This window comes from Scyliorhinus torazame, chromosome 18 (assembly GCF_047496885.1).
Source record: "Scyliorhinus torazame isolate Kashiwa2021f chromosome 18, sScyTor2.1, whole genome shotgun sequence".
NCBI classification, from domain to species: Eukaryota; Metazoa; Chordata; class Chondrichthyes; order Carcharhiniformes; family Scyliorhinidae; genus Scyliorhinus; species Scyliorhinus torazame.
The window spans coordinates 16,061,481-16,080,862 of NC_092724.1; the positions used below are offsets into that span (position 1 = coordinate 16,061,481).

Genomic DNA, 19,382 nt, shown 5'->3' on the forward strand with positions numbered 1-19,382 from the left:
ATTCCGTGCTCTCAAATTATTGATACTGTGGAAAAGGCGGATTATGAACCACTGCCCATTAGTGGCTGTGAATGTGTGTGGGCCCAGGCAGCCTTGCATGTTTGTGTGTGGGGGAAGAAAGTGGGTTGCAAGCTGTTTGACTGCGGAAGGCATCACAGCTGACCGCAGGGCTCTTCTCTCCCAAGGTGGCATTTTCCAGCTGGGTTCAGTGGGCGGTGATGAAGAGCAGGAGGTCCTGAATGATTGTTTTTGTTTCCTGTCTCCCAAAGCATTGAGCTTTTTGGAAGCGGGGAGGCTAATGTATCATGATTGACAGCAGTTTGTTTAAGTTTGCTCTTGTTGCAACTGGCCCTTCCACTGGGCTGATAAAAGTAGCAGCTGATACGTGTTTGTTGCACTACATCTGGGAATCTAGAGATGGGTCCGGTGGAGTCCTGGTTTTTGGCCCATCTGTAATGGTAAGTAGGTTGTCCCTCTTTATTCTTACCTAGGCCCATCATAATTTTATACATCACACAGTCTCCCTCTGTTTCTTTAAAAAAATATATATATATTTATTAAAGTATTTTAACAACACAATTTTTCCCTCTTACAAACAATAACCCCCCCCCCCCCCCAGGGTTGCTGCTGCTACTGACCGACCTTCCTCTAACGCTCCGCGAGGTAGTCTAGGAACGGGTGCCACCGCCTGTAGAACCCCTGCGCAGACCCTCTCAAGGCAAACTTAATCCTCTCCAGCTTTATGAACCCAGCCATGTCGTTTATCCAGGCCTCCAGGCTAGGGGGCTTCGCCTCCTTCCACAATAGCAAGATCCTTCGCCGGGCTACTAGGGACGCAAAGGCCAGAATTCCGGCCTCTTTCGCCTCCTGCACTCCCGGCTCATCCACTACTCCGTATATTGCTAGCCCCCAGCTTGGCTTGACCCAGACTTTCACCACCTGAGATATTGCTCCCGCCACTCCTCTCCAGAACCCCTCCAGTGCCGGGCATGACCAAAACATGTGGACATGGTTCGTCGGACTCCCTGAACACCTTCCACATCTGTCCTCTACCCCAAAGAACCTACTCAACCTCGCCCCCGTCAAGTGCGCTCTGTGAACCACCTTAAATTGTATCAGGCTGAGCCTGGCACATGAGGAGGAGGAATTAACCCTACCCAGGGCATCAGCCCACAAGCCTTCCTCGATCTCCTCCCCCAGCTCCTCCTCCCATTTACCCTTCAACTCTTCTGCTAGGGCTTCCCCCTCTTTCATCTCTTGGTGTATTGCCGAAACCTTGCCCTCCCCGACCCATACACCCGAGATCACCCTATCTTGAATTTCTTGTGCCGGGAGCAACGGGAATTCCCTCACCTGTCGCCTCACAAAAGCCCTCATCTGCATATATCTAAATGCATTTCCCGGGGGTAACTCAAACTTCTCCTCCAGTGCCCCTAGGCTCGCAAATGTCCCGTCAATGAACAGGTCCCCCATTCATCTAATCCCCGCCCGATGCCAGCCCTGGAACCCCCCCGTCCATCTCCCCGGGACAAACCGGTGGTTACCCCTGATCGGGGACCACACCGAGGCTCCCACTGCACCCCTGTGCCGTCTCCACTGGCCCCAGATCCTTAACGTTGCCGCCACCACCGGGCTTGTGGTATACTTTGATGGCGAGAGCGGCAGCGGTGCCGTCACCAACGCCCCCAAGCTCGTTCCTTTACAGGACGCCATCTCCATCCTCTTCCATGCCGCCCCCTCTCCCTCCATAACCCATTTGCGGATCATCGCCACATTTGCTGCCCAGTAGTAGCTCCCTAGGCTTGGCAGCGCCAGCCCTCCTCGGTCCCTACTGCGTTCCAGGAACCCTCTCCTTACCCATCGGGGTCTTAGTCGCCCACGCAAACCCCATAATACTCCTACCTACTCTCTTGAAAAAGCCCTTGGTGACCACGATGGGAAGGCACTGAAACACAAACAAAAACCTCGGAAGGACCACCATTTTGACCGACTGCACTCTATCCGCCAACGAGAGCGGCAACATGTCCCATCTTTTGAAGTCCACCTCCATTTGGTCCACCAACCTCGTCAGATTCAATTTGTGTAGGGCCCCCCAACTCCTGGCTATCTGGATCCCCAGGTACCGAAAACTCCCCACCGCCCTCCTCAGCGGTAGGTCCCCTATCCCTCTTTCTTGGTCCCCTGCCTGTAATACAGAAAGCTCACTGTTCTCTACATTGAGCTTATAGCCCGAGAACTCCCCAAACTCCCTCAGAGTCTGCATGACCACCACCATCCCCTCCATTGGGTCCGCCACGTACAGCAGCAGGTCATCCACATATAGCGACACCCGATGCTCTTCTCCCCCGTGGACCACCCCCCTCCATTTATTAGACTCCCTCAGTGATATGGCCAAGGGTTCGATCGCCAATGCAAACAACAGGGGGACAGGGGGCACCCCTGCCTCGTTCCTCGGTACAGCCGAAAGTACTCCGACCTCCGCCGGTTTGTCACCACACTCACCACCGGGGCGCTGTAAAGGAGCTTAACCCAATTGATAAACCCTACCCCGAACCCAAACCTACGTAGCACCTCCCAGAGGTACTCCCACTCTACTCGGTCAAAGGCCTTTTCCGCGTCCACAGCTGCCACTATCTCCGCCTCTCCCTCCTCCGATGTCATCATTATCACGTTTAAGAGCCGCCGCACATGAGTATTTAATTGCCTGCCCTTTACGAATCCCGTCTGGTCCTCCTGAATCACCCCCGGGACACAGTCCTCAATCCTCATGGCCAGCACTTTTGCCAATAACTTAGCGTCCACATTAAGGAGCAAAATCGGCCTGTACGATCCACATTGCAGTGGGTCCTTGTCTCACTTCAGAATCAAGGAAATTGTCGCCTCTGACATTGTCGGGGGCAGGGTCCCCTCCTCTCTTGCCTCGTTAAGGGTCCTCACTAGTAGCGTGGCCAACAGGTCCACATACTTTCTGTAGAGCTCCACCGGGAACCCATCCGGACCCGGGGCCTTCCCCGCCTGCATGCTCCCCAAACCCTTACTCAGCTCCTCCAACCCGATTGGTGCCCCTCGGGAACCGCAGTTGGTCTAGGAATCGTCTCATCCCCTCTCTCCTCCCCCCCCCCCCCCCCCCCCCCCCGCCGTCTGGAGCTGTCGCCTTTCCCCAAGTAATCTTTCCTCCGGGGCCTCTGCGTATCTCCTGTCCACTCGCAAAATCTCCCCCACTAACCTCTCCCTTTCCATGCCCTCTGTCTTCTCCCTATGAGCCCTGATGGAGATTAGCTCTCCCCTGATCACCGCCTTCAACGCCTCACATACCACCCCCACTCGCACCTCCCCGTTGTCGTTGGCCTCCAAGTACCTTTCGATACACCCCCTCACCTTCCCACACACCACCTCATCTGCCAGCAGTCCCACGTCCAGCCGCCACAGCGGGCGTTGGTCCCTCTCCTCTCCCAGCCCCATTTCCACCCAGTGCGGGGCATGGTCTGAAACGGCTATGGCCGAATACTCCGTCCCCTCCACCCTCGGGATGAGCGCCCTGCCCAGAACAAAGAAATCTATCTGGGAGTAGGCCTTGTGCACGTGGGAAAAGAAAGAAAATTCCCTGGCCTGCGGTCTTGCAAACCTCCATGGGTCCACTCCCCCCATCTGATCCATAAACCCCCTGAGCACCTTGGCCGCCGCCGGCCTCTTTCCCGTCCTTGATCTGGAGCGGTCTAGTGCTGGATCCAGCACTGTGTTAAAGTCCTCTCCCATTATCTGTCCTCCTACCTCCAGGTCCGGAATGCGCCCCAACATGCGCTTCATGAATCCAGCATCATCCCAGTTCGGGGCATGTACATTTACCAAAACCACCCACGTCCCTTGCAACCTACCACTCACCATCACATATCTCCCTCCATTATCCACTACGATAGTCTTGGCCTCGAATGACACATGCTTTCCCACCAGAATTGCCACCCCTCTATTTTTCGCATCCAGTCCCGAGTGAAATACCTGTCCTACCCATCCCCTTCTTAACCTAACCTGGTCCGCCACCTTCAGGTGTGTCTCTTGGAGCATAGCCACGTCTGCCTTCAGTCCCTTCAAGTGCGCGAACACTTGAGCCCTCTTCACCGGCCCATTCAGGCCCCTCACGTTCCACGTTATCAGCCGGATTGGAGGGGCCCCCTTTTTGCTCCCCCCATATCACTCCCGTAAGTCAGCTGACACCTGCTGACCCCAGCTTCCTCCGCCATCCCTTTGACCCCCCCCCCCGTGTGGGAGTCTCCCCATCAATATACGTTCCTTCGTTCCCCTTCCCACCTTTCTTCCCGCGCGCGGGAAAAAAAACCCGTGCTTTCCAAAGCCTGCCCCGCCCCCTCTGGCGCAGCTCCTGTCGCGGCCTTGTCTCTCTCCCCCAGCCCATATAACATTCCCTGCGCGTGATTGCCCCCCTATATACATCAACCATCATACTTCAACCCTCAAACACCCCCCACCCTCACAAACCCTCAATTAGAGTCCAACTTTTCAGTTAGTATAAAGGTCCACGCCTCTTCGGGCGTTTCGAAGTAGTGGTGTTGGCCATTATGTGTAACCCACAGTCGCGCTGGCTGCAATATTCCAAATTTCACTCCTTTCCGATGCAGCACCGCTTTGGTCCGGTTGAAACCCGCTCTCCGCTTAGCGACCTCCGTGCTCCAGCCCGGGTATATTCTGATCTCAGCATTGTCCCACTTGCTGCTCCGCTGCTTCTTGGCCCATTTCAGGACCCTCTGTCCGTAAACCGGTGAAATCTCACCACCATCGCCCTTGGCGGCTCATTTGCCTTGGGCTTCCTCGCCAGCACCCGGTGAGTCCCTTCCAGCTCCAGCAACCCCCGGGGGGGCCTCCGTGCCCATCAGCGCACCGATCATTGTGCCCGCATTTGCCGCGGCGTCGGCCCCCTCCACTCCTTCTGGGAGACCCAGGATCCTCAGATTATTTCTCCTCGACCTGTTCTCCATGTCTTCGAGTCTTCCCGCCCACATCTTGTGTAGCGCCTCGTGCCGCTCCACTTTCACCGCCAGGCCCAAGAGCTCGTCCTCATTCTCACTCACTTTTTCCTGGATCTCCTGGATCTTCACCTCGTGGGCTTTCTGGGTTGCCCCAAGTCCTTCAATTATTGCCAACATAGGCGCCACCATCTCCTTACGCAGCTCCTCGAAGCAGCGCTTGATGAATTCCTGCATCTCCTCTTTGTCCCCGGCCGCCGCCATTTTGCTTGTTTTCCCTCTCTTCTCCCACTGCTCCAATGCCACTTTTTTGGCCGTTTCGCTGCGGGTCCGGTCCATACAAGTTAGTAGGGGACCTCTCTCCTCTCTTCCCCACGGGTTGGCTGTAAAAGAAGTTCCCTTGGGGCTCTTCTATCGAGCCCAAAAGTCTGTATTCGCGGGAGCTGCCGAATCGTGCGGCTTAGCTCCGCATAGCCGCAACCGGAAGTTCCCTCCCTCTGTTTCAAGGTAAACAATTCCAGTCTAACCAATCTTTCCTCATGACTAAAGTTTTCACATTCTGGCAGCATCCTTGTAAATCTTCTCTGCATCCTCTCTCGTGCAATCCCATCTTCTCCCGCAATGCGGTGACTAGAACTGTATGCAGGACGTGAGGTGTAGTCTAACCATTGGAGTATACAGTTCACCTACCCGCTCTTATATTCTACGCCTCGGCTCATAAAGACCAGCAAACCATGTGCATGATCACCTTATTGGCCTGTCTTGCTCCTGTTCCAAGGATCTGTGTATTTCCTCATACTACTCCGGATTGAATTCCGTTTTCCACTTTGCTACCCACCTGACCAGAACTGAATGGGAGAACCTCCAATGAAGTACGACTGACTCTGTATTTTGTAGTGTTAGTTTTATTCTACCCCTCGGCTGTAGTGACCTAGATTCCATTACCAGCTGTGGCTCAGTGCTAGCACTGTAGTCTCTGACTAGTTTGTGGGTTCAAGTCCCACTCTAAAGACTTGAGCACAAAATCTGACCTGATGCTCCATCACTGGATTGAGGGAGTGCCTCATCTAAGATGACATCTTTCGGGCGGGACCTTAATCAGGTCCTGTCCTCCCAGGTAGATATAAAAGATTCCACGGCACTATTTTGAAGCAGATAAGAGAATTTTCTTAAAGGCAGCACGGTGGCACAGTGGTTAGCACTGCTGCCTCACAGCACCAGGGTTCTGGGTTCAATTCTGGCCCTGGGTGACTGTGTGGAGTTTGCATTTACTCCCCATGTCTGGGTGGATTTTCTCCCGGGGCTGCGGTTTCCTCCCATAGTCCAAAGATGTGCCGGTTAGGTGGATAGGCCATGATAAATTGCCCCCTAGTTTCCAGGGATGTGCAGGCTAGGTGGGGTTATGGGATTATGGGGATAGGGCAAGGGAGTGGGCCTAGGTAGGGTGCTCTTTCAGAGGGTCGGTGCAGATTCAATTAGCCGAATGGCCTCCTTCTGCACTGTAGGAATTTCATGGTTTTAAAAAATAAATTTAGAGTACCCAATTATTTTTTTCCAATTAAGGGGCAATTTAGCGTGGCCAGAACATCTAATCCTGCACATCTTTGGGTTGTGTGGGGAGAATGTGCAAACTCCACACACAACAATGACCCAGGGCCGAGATCGAACCCCGGTCCTCAGCGCCGTGAGGCAGTAGTGCCAACCACCTGTGCCGCCCTGGAATTCTGTGGTACTATGGCTCCATGGTATCCTGCCCTCATCCAACACAGAACAAATGATCTGGTCATTATCTCCTTGCTGTTTCTGGGAGCTTACAGTGTGCAAATTACAATTAGTGACTACTTTCGAAAAAAGTACTATGGGCTGTCCTGATGTTATGAGTCAGAATGGTTACAGTACAGGAGGAGGCCACTCTCACAGCGTACCTGTGCAGGTTCTCTGAAGAAGCAATTCACCTAGTTCCTCCATTACGCCCCCCCCCCCCGAAATTTGACATATAAATGGCTGTCTTTACATTCTCAAATAATATTACATTTACAATAATGATCTGGATACCTGTGCCAGAATATAGATGCGTTCCAAAATAGTGTGCGTCAGAGTCTGGTGGCTTAAGTGAATTAAAGCTGACTGCATCACAAGTGACTGTTGCAATCGGCGATATGAGGGGGTAATTTTACATAAATTATCTGTTGGCTTGTCTGTAAAGATTAAATTTTACACTGCAGGTTTCAGTAGAACGCGCTTCATGCAACACATACTTCAGTTGTGTGCGCCTGCGCGCCACGCGGGCATCTGGTGGGGTTTAGTTCCATTTGCATTCATCGGCAAGCACAAAAATTAGCATTTGCATCTTGTGTGTTTTATGCGTTGCAGGGAGCGCATAAACCTCCAAACAGCCCGTCTACCCAACCCCTCGAGCACCAGCTGACCAACGTATGGCAAAACCTGCCAATCACGGGTTGGGCTTGTCTGTCATTTCAGAACCCATAGAACCAGAGTGGAAGCAAGTCATCCTCTATCCCAGTGTTCTTCAAACTTTTTTTCCGGGTACCCGTTTTTACCAACCGGCCAACCTTCGGGACCCATGCTGGCCGACCTTCGCGCCCCATGCCGGCCGACCTTCGCGCCCCACGCCGGCCGACCTTCGCGCCCCACGCCGGCCGACCTTCGCGCCCCACGCCGGCCGACCTTCGCGCCCCACGCCGGCCGACCTTCGCGCCCCACGCCGGCCGACCTTCGCGCCCCACGCCGGCCGACCTTCGCGCCCCACGCCGGCCGACCTTCGCGCCCCACGCCGGCCGACCTTCGCGCCCCACGCCGGCCGACCTTCGCGCCCCACGCCGGCCGACCTTCGCGCCCCACGCCGGCCGACCTTCGCGACCCACGGCGGCCGACCGTCGCGACCCACTCTGGCCGACCTGCGCGACCCACCATTTTCTCTTCCCTTGTTTGCTGCTGACAAAAATGCAGGAAATGGTTTTGGGTCCCCTTGGCCCTCGGACGCGCTCCTCCAATGGAACCTGTTGGATGAAGGTGAAGCCTTCCGGTGTCGGAATGTATGGAGTCTCCATCTGTCTAAAGTTGTGCATTTTTCCCTGTAAAATGTTATCAAATAAAACACCCCAGAACTTGTAAAAGAAAATAAAAATAAAATAAATGCAAAAATAAAAATTTAATTAATAAAATAAATGAATAAACCCTCCCCCCGAACTTGTAAAACAAAAGCTGCGACCATTTAAAAAAAAAAAGTGGCCGCACTGCGCATGCGTGCCCGATCACGGGTTATGCACGTGTGCACCGATGTTCGGGCATGCATGGGCAATGCGGCCGCATTTTTTTTTACATGTTCGCGGCCATTTTGAAGGCCGCTTGCAGCCGGAGTTATTAAAAGCCGGCTGCTGTGCGCAGATTTGCGCGATCGGGAGCGCCGCGAAGGACGGCTCCGCGACTCTCCCGGCAGCCGCCCGCGACCCACCCGCGGGTCGCGCCCCTGAGTTTGACAATCACTGCTCAATCCTGTGTTTACTTCCTTTCCGTTTAGAACGCTTCAAAGCCAGTAAATTACTTTCGAACTGTTCGGTAAGAAGTTGTGGCAAGTCACAGAGCCAGATCCCACAGAAAAGTGAGCCAAATGACCAATTAATCTGTTATTTGGCAAAATATTCTTAAGAGATCAATGTTGGCCGACAATGAGCGCACTCTCCTGCTTTTTAAATAGTGCCATATGATCCTTGATGTTCACTTAAAAAGATTTAAGGGGATTGTTCATGATAATTGTTCAGTGCTCAGCCTCATTTGCAGTTCCTCAGATAGTTAAATAGTTAATACTTGTATGTAGGCAGGCCTGGGCTGATAAATGACAGGTAACATTGGTGGCTGGCAATGACCACCTGCGACAAAAGGGTGCATAACCAGCTCCCCATGACATTTTGCTGGTGTTCCAATGGCACTATCCCCTTCTGTCAACATCCTGTCAACAACCAATTGCTGGAGCAGCCGCCTAAATGCCATGGCTACTAGAGCAGTTTGAGACTGGATATTCTGTGGCGGCTGCCCCAATTCCTGATTCCCCAATGTCTGTGCCACCACTTAGCAGGACTCCGCAATCTTCCTTCGACCACACCTTCCAAACCAGTGACCTCTACTACCTAGAAGGACAAGGGCAGCGTTGGAACACCACCACCTGCAGGTCTCCCTCCAAGGCACTTCCCATCCTGACTTGGAAGTATATCCTTCACTGTCGCTGATCAAAATCCTCAAACTCCCTGCCTAACAGCACTGTGGGTGTACCTACACCACGTGGGTTGCAGCGGTTCAAACGGGACAGCTCATGAAAAAGACACATCCCATGAAAGAATAAAAAAAGCAAGGTTACAAGTCAGGAGTGTGATAGAATACTCTGCATTTGCTTGGATTGGTGCAGCTCTAACAACACCAAAGAAGCTCAACACCATCCAGGGCAAAACGGGCTGATTAAACGCCGTCCTATCACTCTTTATCACCAAGGCACTGTGGTTGAAGGGTGCAGCAACAACCTTGCGAGGCTGCTTCGACAGTACCTTCCAAACTCACACATACTTACCCCCTGAAGTTACAAGGGCAGCAAGTGCATGAGAAAACAGCCACCTGCAAGTTCCTCTCCGGCTCGCACACCACTTGGACATATTTCGTTATTCTTTTGCATTTTCCGGGTCCACGTCCTGGAGGAGCTTGCCATCTAACAGCGCTAAGAGACCACTATCACCACACAAACTGTAAGGTTCATAAAAGACGACTGCTACCTTCACAGGGCTCCGCGGGCAGGGCAAAACATTCCCGCCTTGCATGCGGCGCAACCTGAGAATGCTTCTTTGTTTGTAAATTTTTTATTATGATTGTAGAGCACCCAATTCATTTTTTTTTCCAATTAAGGGGCAATTTAGCACGGCCAATCCACCTGCCCTGCACATCTTTGGGTTGTGGGGTGACACCCACGCAAACATGGGGAGAATGTGCAAACTCCACACGGACAGTGACCCAGAGCCAGGATCGATCCTGGGACCTCGCTGCCGTGAGGCAGCAGGGCTAACCCACTGCGCCACCGTGCTGCCCTGTTTGTAAATTTCTGAAGTCTCATCTGATAGATCATATCTCTGACCATGCAGCATTGCCTTGGCTGACGCTTTCAGTACTGTACTTGGGTTATGTGTTCGAGTCCTGCATGGGGCTTGTGTCCCATGCCTTTTGAATGTGAGTGTGCTGCTGCAGTAGTTTTACGGAATCTCGGTTAATATGTGTGTGATAATGCTGTCAGCTTTGCTTTGTTGTGAACTTGTTTCTCTGGAAGCGCGAATGAGACTGCGTGCCTCTTGATCTGTGGCGTGATCAGAGGCCGGATCGCAGGATCAGTCCCTTGCACTCCGAGGCAGCGTCAGCCCCCTGCACTCCGAGGCAGCGTCAGCCCCTTGCACTCCGAGGCAGCGTCAGCCCCCTGCACTCCGAGGCAGCGTCAGCCCCTTGCACTCCGAGGCGGCGTCAGCCCCTTGCACTCCGAGGCGGCGTCAGCCCCTTGCACTCCGAGGCGGCGTCAGCCCCTTGCACTCCGAGGCGGCGTCAGCCCCTTGCACTCCGAGGCGGCGTCAGCCCCTTGCACTCCGAGGCGGCGTCAGCCCCTTGCACTCCGAGGCGGCGTCAGCCCCTTGCACTCCGAGGCGGCGTCAGCCCCTTGCACTCCGAGGCGGCGTCAGCCCCTTGCACTCCGAGGCGGCGTCAGCCCCTTGCACTCCGAGGCGGCGTCAGCCCCTTGCACTCCGAGGCGGCGTCAGCCCCTTGCACTCCGAGGCGGCGTCAGCCCCTTGCACTCCGAGGCGGCGTCAGCCCCTTGCACTCCGAGGCGGCGTCAGCCCCTTGCACTCCGAGGCGGCGTCAGCCCCTTGCACTCCGAGGCGGCGTCAGCCCCTTGCACTCCGAGGCGGCGTCAGCCCCTTGCACTCCGAGGCGGCGTCAGCCCCTTGCACTCCGAGGCGGCGTCAGCCCCTTGCACTCCGAGGCGGCGTCAGCCCCTTGCACTCCGAGGCGGCGTCAGCCCCTTGCACTCCGAGGCGGCGTCAGCCCCTTGCACTCCGAGGCGGCGTCAGCCCCTTGCACTCCGAGGCGGCGTCAGCCCCTTGCACTCCGAGGCGGCGTCAGCCCCTTGCACTCCGAGGCGGCGTCAGCCCCTTGCACTCCGAGGCGGCGTCAGCCCCTTGCACTCCGAGGCGGCGTCAGCCCCTTGCACTCCGAGGCGGCGTCAGCCCCTTGCACTCCGAGGCGGCGTCAGCCCCTTGCACTCCGAGGCAGCGTCAGCCCCTTGCACTCCGAGGCAGCGTCAGCCCCTTGCACTCCAGGGCAGCTGCCCCATGCCAGTTAACCTTATCGAGGTGCAGCTGCAGCCCTCCTCAGCACTTGTAAACTTTAGCAGAGACTTTTCTTTTTTTTTTAAATATAAATTTAGAGTACCCGATTCATTTTTTTCCACCCAGAGTTAAGGGGCAATTTAGCGTGCCCAATCTATCTACCCTGCACATGTGTTGGGTTGTGGGCGAAACACACACAGACACTGGGAGAATGTGCAAACTCCACACAGACAGTGGCCCCGGGCCGGGATCGATCCCAAGAACTCGGCGCCATGAGGCAGCAGTGCTAACCACTGAGCCGCCGTGCTGCCCCAGCAGAGACTTTCTCAAAAATGCATATTCAGAAAAGCAATCCGGTTCTGTGCCCGTTCTGATGTTTTAATGAATAGTATTTCCAGGGAGCACGGCTCTTGAAAACGGTGGCAAGGTGGGTGGGGTGGGGTTGAGGTCGCGGAATCCTGCAGAAAGTTTTGTAATTGTCACGAGTGGATTACTTCTGTTGCCTTACAGGAATCTGCAATGCTTTATTTTTTATGAATTTAGAGTACCTCATTCATTTTTCCCAATTAAGGGGCAAATTTGACCATGGCCAATCCACCTACCCTGAACATCTTTGGGTTGTGGGGGCGAGACCCACGCAGACACGGGGAGACTGTGCAAACTCCACACGGACAGTGACCCAGAGCCGGGATCGAACCTGGGACCTCAGTGCCGTGAGACTGGGAATCTGCAATGTTTTTAGATTTAAGGCAGCAATGTAATATCTGAGGGGGTGGAAACTGGAATTTGCTTCCCCTTGAATAACCTGTGGCACTTGCAGCGTTATTTATGGGGGGGGGGGGGGGGTGGGGGCGGGATCAACTTACTGTGCAAGACCCTCGCAGCGATATTGTGTTGTTCCATTATCAGCCCACATGATTTCTAGCATGTTTTTCCGTTGGTGAGCTTTATGTAACCATAAAATAATGTGTTCAACTGATAGGCTAGGTTTTTTCTTGAAGCCACGTATATAGCTTGTTGAGTAGCATATAATGAACAAAACATGGAGGAGGGGAAGGCCGCCTGACAACAAAGGAAATTAAAGGCAGATTATCCATGTGCTGCCAATTAAAGTTGTGTTGCTTTATTTACTATTGATAGTATTGAACTCATACATTCAGTTCATAATGCTACAGCGGTAGTTACGCTTCAGAATCTGTTTTCTTTTGCCTAGTGGTGATCAAGTATGAACAAGATAAACTTGCTTTTAATTTTGCTGAAAATAACTGGAATTCCTAAGATGCTTAAGAGAGTTGGGTCCCCCTTGAAACTGCGGTTCTGGGTCTAGTGTTAGCTGGAGCTCGTGTTTCCTTGCAATCTAAAAGTCTGCTGCGATGCCACAGGATTTATCCGTAGCATTGGAGAGCCGTGCGTCTTGAAACAGCGTGCGCAGAGCTCTAGTCTGACATTGGGCTTATTGGATGTAGGCTGGAGCCGTTATGTTCTCAGACTCTTGTTCTGGGGGGTGGTGGAGGTGAGGTTTGGGTGGGGAGAAGGTCTTCTGAAAGACCAGGAGGATCACAGGCACGCTTAAAACCTGATGACACACTATGTCGGAATAGTGCTCCATGCACATTCTCCCCGTGTCTGCGTGGGTTTCACCCTCACAATCCAAAGATGTGCAGGGTAGGTAGATTGGCCACGCTAAATTGCCCCTTAATTGGAAAAATGAATCGGGTACTCTATTTAAAATTTAAAAAAAAAAGAACAGTGCTGCATGCAGTGCCAGAGGAGCAAGCTCGTGTGACCATAAGACCAGAATACATAGGAGCAGAATTAGGCCACTCGGCCCATCGAGCCTGCTCCGCCATTCAATCATGGTGCTATTTTTCTCATCCCCATTCTCCTGCCTTCTCCCCATAACCCCTGATCCCCTTATTAAACAAGAACCTATCTATCTCTGTCTTAAAGATACTCAGTTATGTGGCCTCCACAGCCTTCTGCAGCAAAGAGTTCCACAGATTCACCACCCTCTGGCTGAAGAAATTCCTCCTCGTGCTTCCACCTTTGTTTCTTTTGCTCACGTGGTTTTGCGGTGCAATGAGATCAATGTAAAATTGTTCTGTGTTGATTTAATCTATAGCATGCACTGCTTGTACATGATCCCTTTAGTCTGAGATTGTGTAGTCTGGTTCTAGTTTTTCCTACAAGTGGAAACATCCTCTCCATGTCCACTCTATCCAGGCCTCGCAGTATCCTGTAAGTTTCAATAAGATTCCCCCCTCATCCTTCTAAACTCCAACGAGTACAGACCCAGAGTCCTCAACTGTTCCTGATATGGCAAGCTCTTCATTCCAGGGATCATTCTTGTGAACCTCCTCTGGACCCTTTCCAAGGCCAGCACATCCTTCCTTAGACACGGGGCCCAAAACTGCTCGCAATACTCCTAATGGGGTCTGACCAGAACCTTATACAGCCTGAAAAGTGTATCCCTGCTCTTGTATTCTAGCCCTCTTGACATGAATGCTAACATTGCATTTGCCTTCCTAAATGCTGACTGAGCCTGCACGTTAACCTTAAGAGAATCTTGAATAGGATGTTGTGTGTGCGCGAACGAGAGACACAGAAAGATTGAAACATAGAAAATAGGAGCAGGAGTGGGCCATTCGGCCCTTTGAGCCTGCTCTGCCATTCATTATGAGCATGGCAGATCATCCAATTCAGTTAATCTGTCCCGCTTTCCCCCATATCTTTTGATCCCTTTAGCCCCAAGAGCTATATCGAGCTCCTTCTTGAAAACATGCACAGTTTAGGCCTCAACTGCTTCCTGTGTTAACAAATTCCAGAGCTTGGCTCCAGAGTTCTATTGTCACTTACTTTGCAGGAGTGCAAGAATGACCACACCCATAATTTAACACTCCACTGATGCAGTGCATAGGAGCAGGAGCAAGACCGTCAGCCTGATCTGCTGGACAGACGGAATATCTTTAATCTCAACTGAAGTAAAATGTTCCGAGCAATGAACCCAAAATGCCATTTAATCAAATAAAAGACATCAGAAATGATTCATTTCGTGGGGAATATTGGTCCAAATTCTGGTTAATAGAGATTACTTCTTACAGGCAGGGAAAATAATTAATAACCGGTGTTGTTGAATGGTTAGCTGTCCTTGGATTTTTGTCAGTAGCTATGTAGCGTCTTGGTCACGAAAGAAGACCGTTCCTTCCTAATGCAAGACTGTGACACTTTCACTGTGCAGAGACCAAATGCCAGGCTCGAACTGGGGAGATGGCTTCCAGCACTTTGCAAGCTGATATAATGGCATTCTGCAGCAGATCTATTAGCCGATAAACTTCAGGAGTTAGACAGTTAACTGTTCCTCCGAGCTGCTCCTTCAGCTGTTTTTACTCCCTTTTGACCATTTTGTGGAGGTTGCTGGCTATCGAATTGGTGTTGCTATGTGATTCTGTCCGCACATTGCTTTGACAAAGAGCCGTCCGGACTCGAAACGTTCCACAAATACTGTCGGACCTGCTGAGATTGTCCAGTATTTTCTGTGTTTTTGATTCATCCGTACATTGCTTTACGTTTGTCGCTCACTTACCCTGTATATTTATTGTATGCAATAAATGCTTGCTGGCAAACTTCTCATTTTACAATCGGATGGAAAATATTAAAGAAAGAAAAGATTTGCAATTCAAAATGTTTCACATGCAGCCATTTACTTTCAGAAGTTTAGTGGTCGCTATTGCGTGGGCCAATATGGGAACCATTTTGTGCGCAGCCCCACACTACAATCCATAATGGGACGAATGACTTAATATGTTTCTAGTGGTATTGTCTGAGGCAAGAGCTCCCTCTTACTCCTTTTTTTATAAAAAGAAATGCCAGTGGGATCATCAGCATTCACCTGAATCAACTGGAACAGACAGATGGGGCCTCAGAGAATAGTCTCTCGACTGTAGGACGGCACGCAAGGCAGTGAAGGTATACTTCAGTGTTGCACTGTTATTTGGTGTTTTTCATTTTATATGTTCTGAGTCTAAGTGGGTACTTTGTTTACAGAATGAGCAGTTTAATATGCGGTGTGTGTAATGCGTTATTTATTGCTTGTTTGTAAGGGAGGTTAGTGCTGTCTGTTGGCTGGCCAACCTTTATAATTGTTAGTGCTCTGACTTATGGAAACGAGTCCCGTCCCCCCCATTGTTGAGCTGATGGCTGTTCCTGGGGTGATTCCAGACTCCCTGGGTGTCGATTTTAAAAGCAAAGGTTCTCTTGGTCATGCACTGAAACAAAGAATAACATTACAGTAGTAAAACTCTTCCCAAGTTCGAGAAACATTGTACACTCAAATGTTAACCATGTGTGAGTTAGAATGCACAGATGATTTTACGTTTGGACGGAGCTGTGGCCTTCTCAAGAGCCAGGGTGTGAATTGTATCTTGTTTATAATTAATATCTGCAAAAGCCAGTTCTCCACGAGAGCGAGAGAGCAATGTGTGTGCTTGCTGGATAGAGGTCACTTACTGGATGATAATACTATACATTTTACAAGAACGCACTCATTCTTTCTGGGTTGAAATCCAGGAAAACACCAGTGATCTGCCTGTTGGTTTGTAAATAGCGGCTGGTTCAGCACAGTGGGCTAAACAACTGGCTTGTAATGCAGAACAAGGCCAGCAGCGCGGGTTCAGTTCCAGTACCGGCCTCCCCGAACAGGCGCCGGAATGTGGCGACTAGGGGTCTTTCACAGTAACTTCATTGAAGCCTACTCGTGACAATAAGTGATTATTATTATATTATTATTAAATGTATATTTTCATTTCCAAGGGCAGCACGGTGGTGCAGTTGGTTGGCCCTGCAGCCTCACGGCGCCGAGGTCCCAGGTTCGATCCCGGCTCTGGGTCACTGTCCGTGTGGAGTTTGCACATTCTCCCTGTGTTTGCGTGGGTTTTGTCCCCACAACCCAAAGATGTGCAGTGTAGGTGGATTGGCCACGCTAAATTGCCCCTTAATTGGAAAAAATGAATTGGGTACTCTAAATTTATTTAAACAAAAAAAAAAATTTTCAATTCCAGCACAATCCTTCAGAGCAAGTTGCCACACTCTGCCTATTCTTGGTTTACTTGTTTCAGTGATTCGGAAGTCTTGGGGCAGTCAATTGTAGTTTATTTAAGAAGTTTTGAGCCAGCCTATTATAGATTGGGGATTCAGCAAGGAAAAGCCTGGAGGTAGAATGATTGAGGGAAGGCTCGTCCACTGAGGTGAATTTAATGTTAAACGTTCAGCGCTAAGCTGACAAATTCAAAGTTGCAGATCACTTCAGTTTGGTTGCCTCATGTTTTTTGTTGTTTATTCTTACACGGGATGTGGGCGTCCCTGGCTGGGCCAGCATTTATTGCCCATCCCTAATTCCCCTTGAGAAGGTGGTAAACTGCCTTGAACTGCTGCAGTCCATGTGGTGTAGGTACACCCACAATGCTGTTAGGAAGGGAGTTCCAGGATTTTGACCCAGCGACAGTGAAGGAATGGTGATCTATTTCCAAGTCAAGACGATGTGTGGCTTGGAGGGGCCCATTGCAGATGCTAGTGTTTCCATGCACCTTCTGCCCTTGTCTTTCTAGGTGGCAGACGTTGGGGGTTTGGAAGGTGCTGTCAAAGGGGCCTTAGTGCATTGCTGCAGTGCATCCTGTGGCTGGCACATACTGCTGCCACTGTGCCTGTGTGTGTGTGTGGGGAACCCCCATTTGGGGGGAGGGGGGGAACACCCCATAGGATATACATAAATGCACAATGTAAATACATAGACACAGGCAGTGGGTAAAACATACAGAGTTCGTACTACTCAGCAGACAAAATGTGTGAAGAGATCAGTTCAGTCCAGAAGAGGATCATTCAGGAGCGTGGCAACAGCGGGATTGAAACTGTTTTTCAATGTTTGAGTGCGTCTCTCCTGCTCGATGGAAAAGAATAACCCCTGTGGGAAGAGTTTTTGATTATGCTGCCCACTTTCCCAAGGCAGCGGGAGAAGTAGACAGAGTCAGTGGATGGGAGGTGGGTTCATGTGATGGATTGGGCGGTATTCACGACTCTCTGTAGTTTCTTATGGTCTTGGGCCGTGTAATTGCCATAGCAAGCTGTGATGCAGCCAAATAGGATGCTCTCTATGGTGCATCTGTAAAAATTGGTAAGAGTCAATGTGAACATGCCGTATTTCCTTAGTTTCCTGAGGCAATATAAGCGCTGTTGTGCTTTCTTGGTGGTAGCGTTGACGTGGGTGGACCAGGACAGATTGGTCTTGTGCATACCTCGGAATTTGAAGCTGTCAACCATCTCCCTCAGGTTGCTGATAGTAATAATAATAATCGCTTATTGTCAAGAGTAGGCTTCAATGAAGTTACTGTGAAAAGCCCCTAGTCGCCACATTCCGGCGCCTGTTCGGGGAGGTCAGTATGGGAATTGAACCTGCGCTGCTGGCCTTGTTCTGCATTACAAGCCAGCTGTTTAGCCCACTGTTCTAAACCAGCCCCTGCTAAGCCAGCCCCTAATGGGTGATTCTGCGATGGTAATACCATTAAATGTTAGAGTGATGGTTGGATTCTTTCTTATTGGACCTGGTACTTGAGTGGTGTGAATGTCACTTGCCAAATATCAGCCCAAGCCTGAATGTTGTTCAGGTCGTGTTGCATATGGGCACAAACTGCTTCTGTATCTGAGGAACCATCAATAATGCTGAACATTGTGCAACCATCAGCAAGCATCCCCACTTCTGACCTTATGATGGAAGGAAGTCACTGATGAAGCAGCTGAAGATCTTGGGCCTAGGACACGATCCTGAGGAACGCCAGTAGTGATGTCCTGGAGCTGAGATGATTGACCTGCAACAACCGCAACCATCTTCCTTTTGTGCCAGGTATTACTCCAATTGATGGAGAGATTTCCCCCTGATTCCCATTGACTCCAGTTTTGCTATTGCTGCTTGGTTAGCACTGTTGCTTCACAGCGCCAGGGTCCCAGGTTCGATTCCTGGCTTGGGTCACTGTCTGTGCGGAGCCTGCATGTTCTCCCCGTGTCTGCGTGAGTTTCCTCCGGGTGCTCCGGTTTCCTGTCACAAGTCCCGAAAGACATGCTGTTGGGTGAATTGGACATTCTGAATTCTCCCTCTGTGTACCCGTACAGGCGCCGGAATGTGGCGACGAGGGGCTTTTGACAGCAGCTTTATTGCAGTGTTTTAAAAAATATATAAATTTAGAGTACCCAATTCATTTTTTCCAATTAAGGGGCAATTTAGCGTGGCCAATCAACCTATCCTGCACATCTTTGGGTTGGGGGGGGCGAAACCCACGCAAACACGGGGAGAATGTGCAAACTCCACACAGACAGTGACCCAGAGCCGGGATCGAACCTGGGACCTTGGCGCCGTGAGGCAGCAGGGCTAACCCACAGCGCCACCGTGCTGCCCTTCTTCATTGCAGTGTTAATGTAAGCCTACTTGTGACAAAAGATTTTTATATTGTATACCACACTCTGTTAAAGCGCCCTTGACTTCAAGGGTAGCCACTCTCACCTCTGGAGTTCATCTCTTTTGTCCACGTTTGCACCAAGGCTCTAATGAGATCAGGAGCTCCGTGTGTGTAGTGGAACGCAAACTGAGCGTCCGTGAGCAGGTTAATGCTGAGTGAGTGCTGCTTGATAGCACTGTCGAATGCCCCTGCCATTACTGATGGGGCAGCACGGTAGCATTGTGGATAGCACAATTGCTTCACAGCGCCAGGGTCCCAGGTTCGATTCCGGCTTGGGTCTCTGTCTGTGCGGAGTCTGCACATCCTTCCCGTGTGTGCGTGGGTTTCCTCCGGGTGCTCCGGTTTCCTCCCACAGTCCAAAGATGTGCAGGTTAGGTGGATTGGCCATGGTAAATTGCCCTTAGTGTCCAAAATTACCTTTAGTGTTGGGTGGGGTTTACTGGGTTATGGGGATAGGGTGGGGGTGTTGACCTTGGGTAGGGCGCTCTTTCCAAGAGCCGGTGCAGACTCGATGGGCCGAATGGCACTGT

At 51.4% G+C, this 19,382-nt stretch overlaps 1 protein-coding gene across 2 annotated transcripts in view; it reads left to right on the top strand.

Moving 5' to 3' along the window:
• LOC140394972 (insulin receptor-like) overlaps positions 1-19,382 on the top strand; it is a 284,928-nt gene that overhangs the window by 40,413 nt on the left and 225,133 nt on the right. The gene's annotated exons all lie outside the window — the stretch shown is intronic.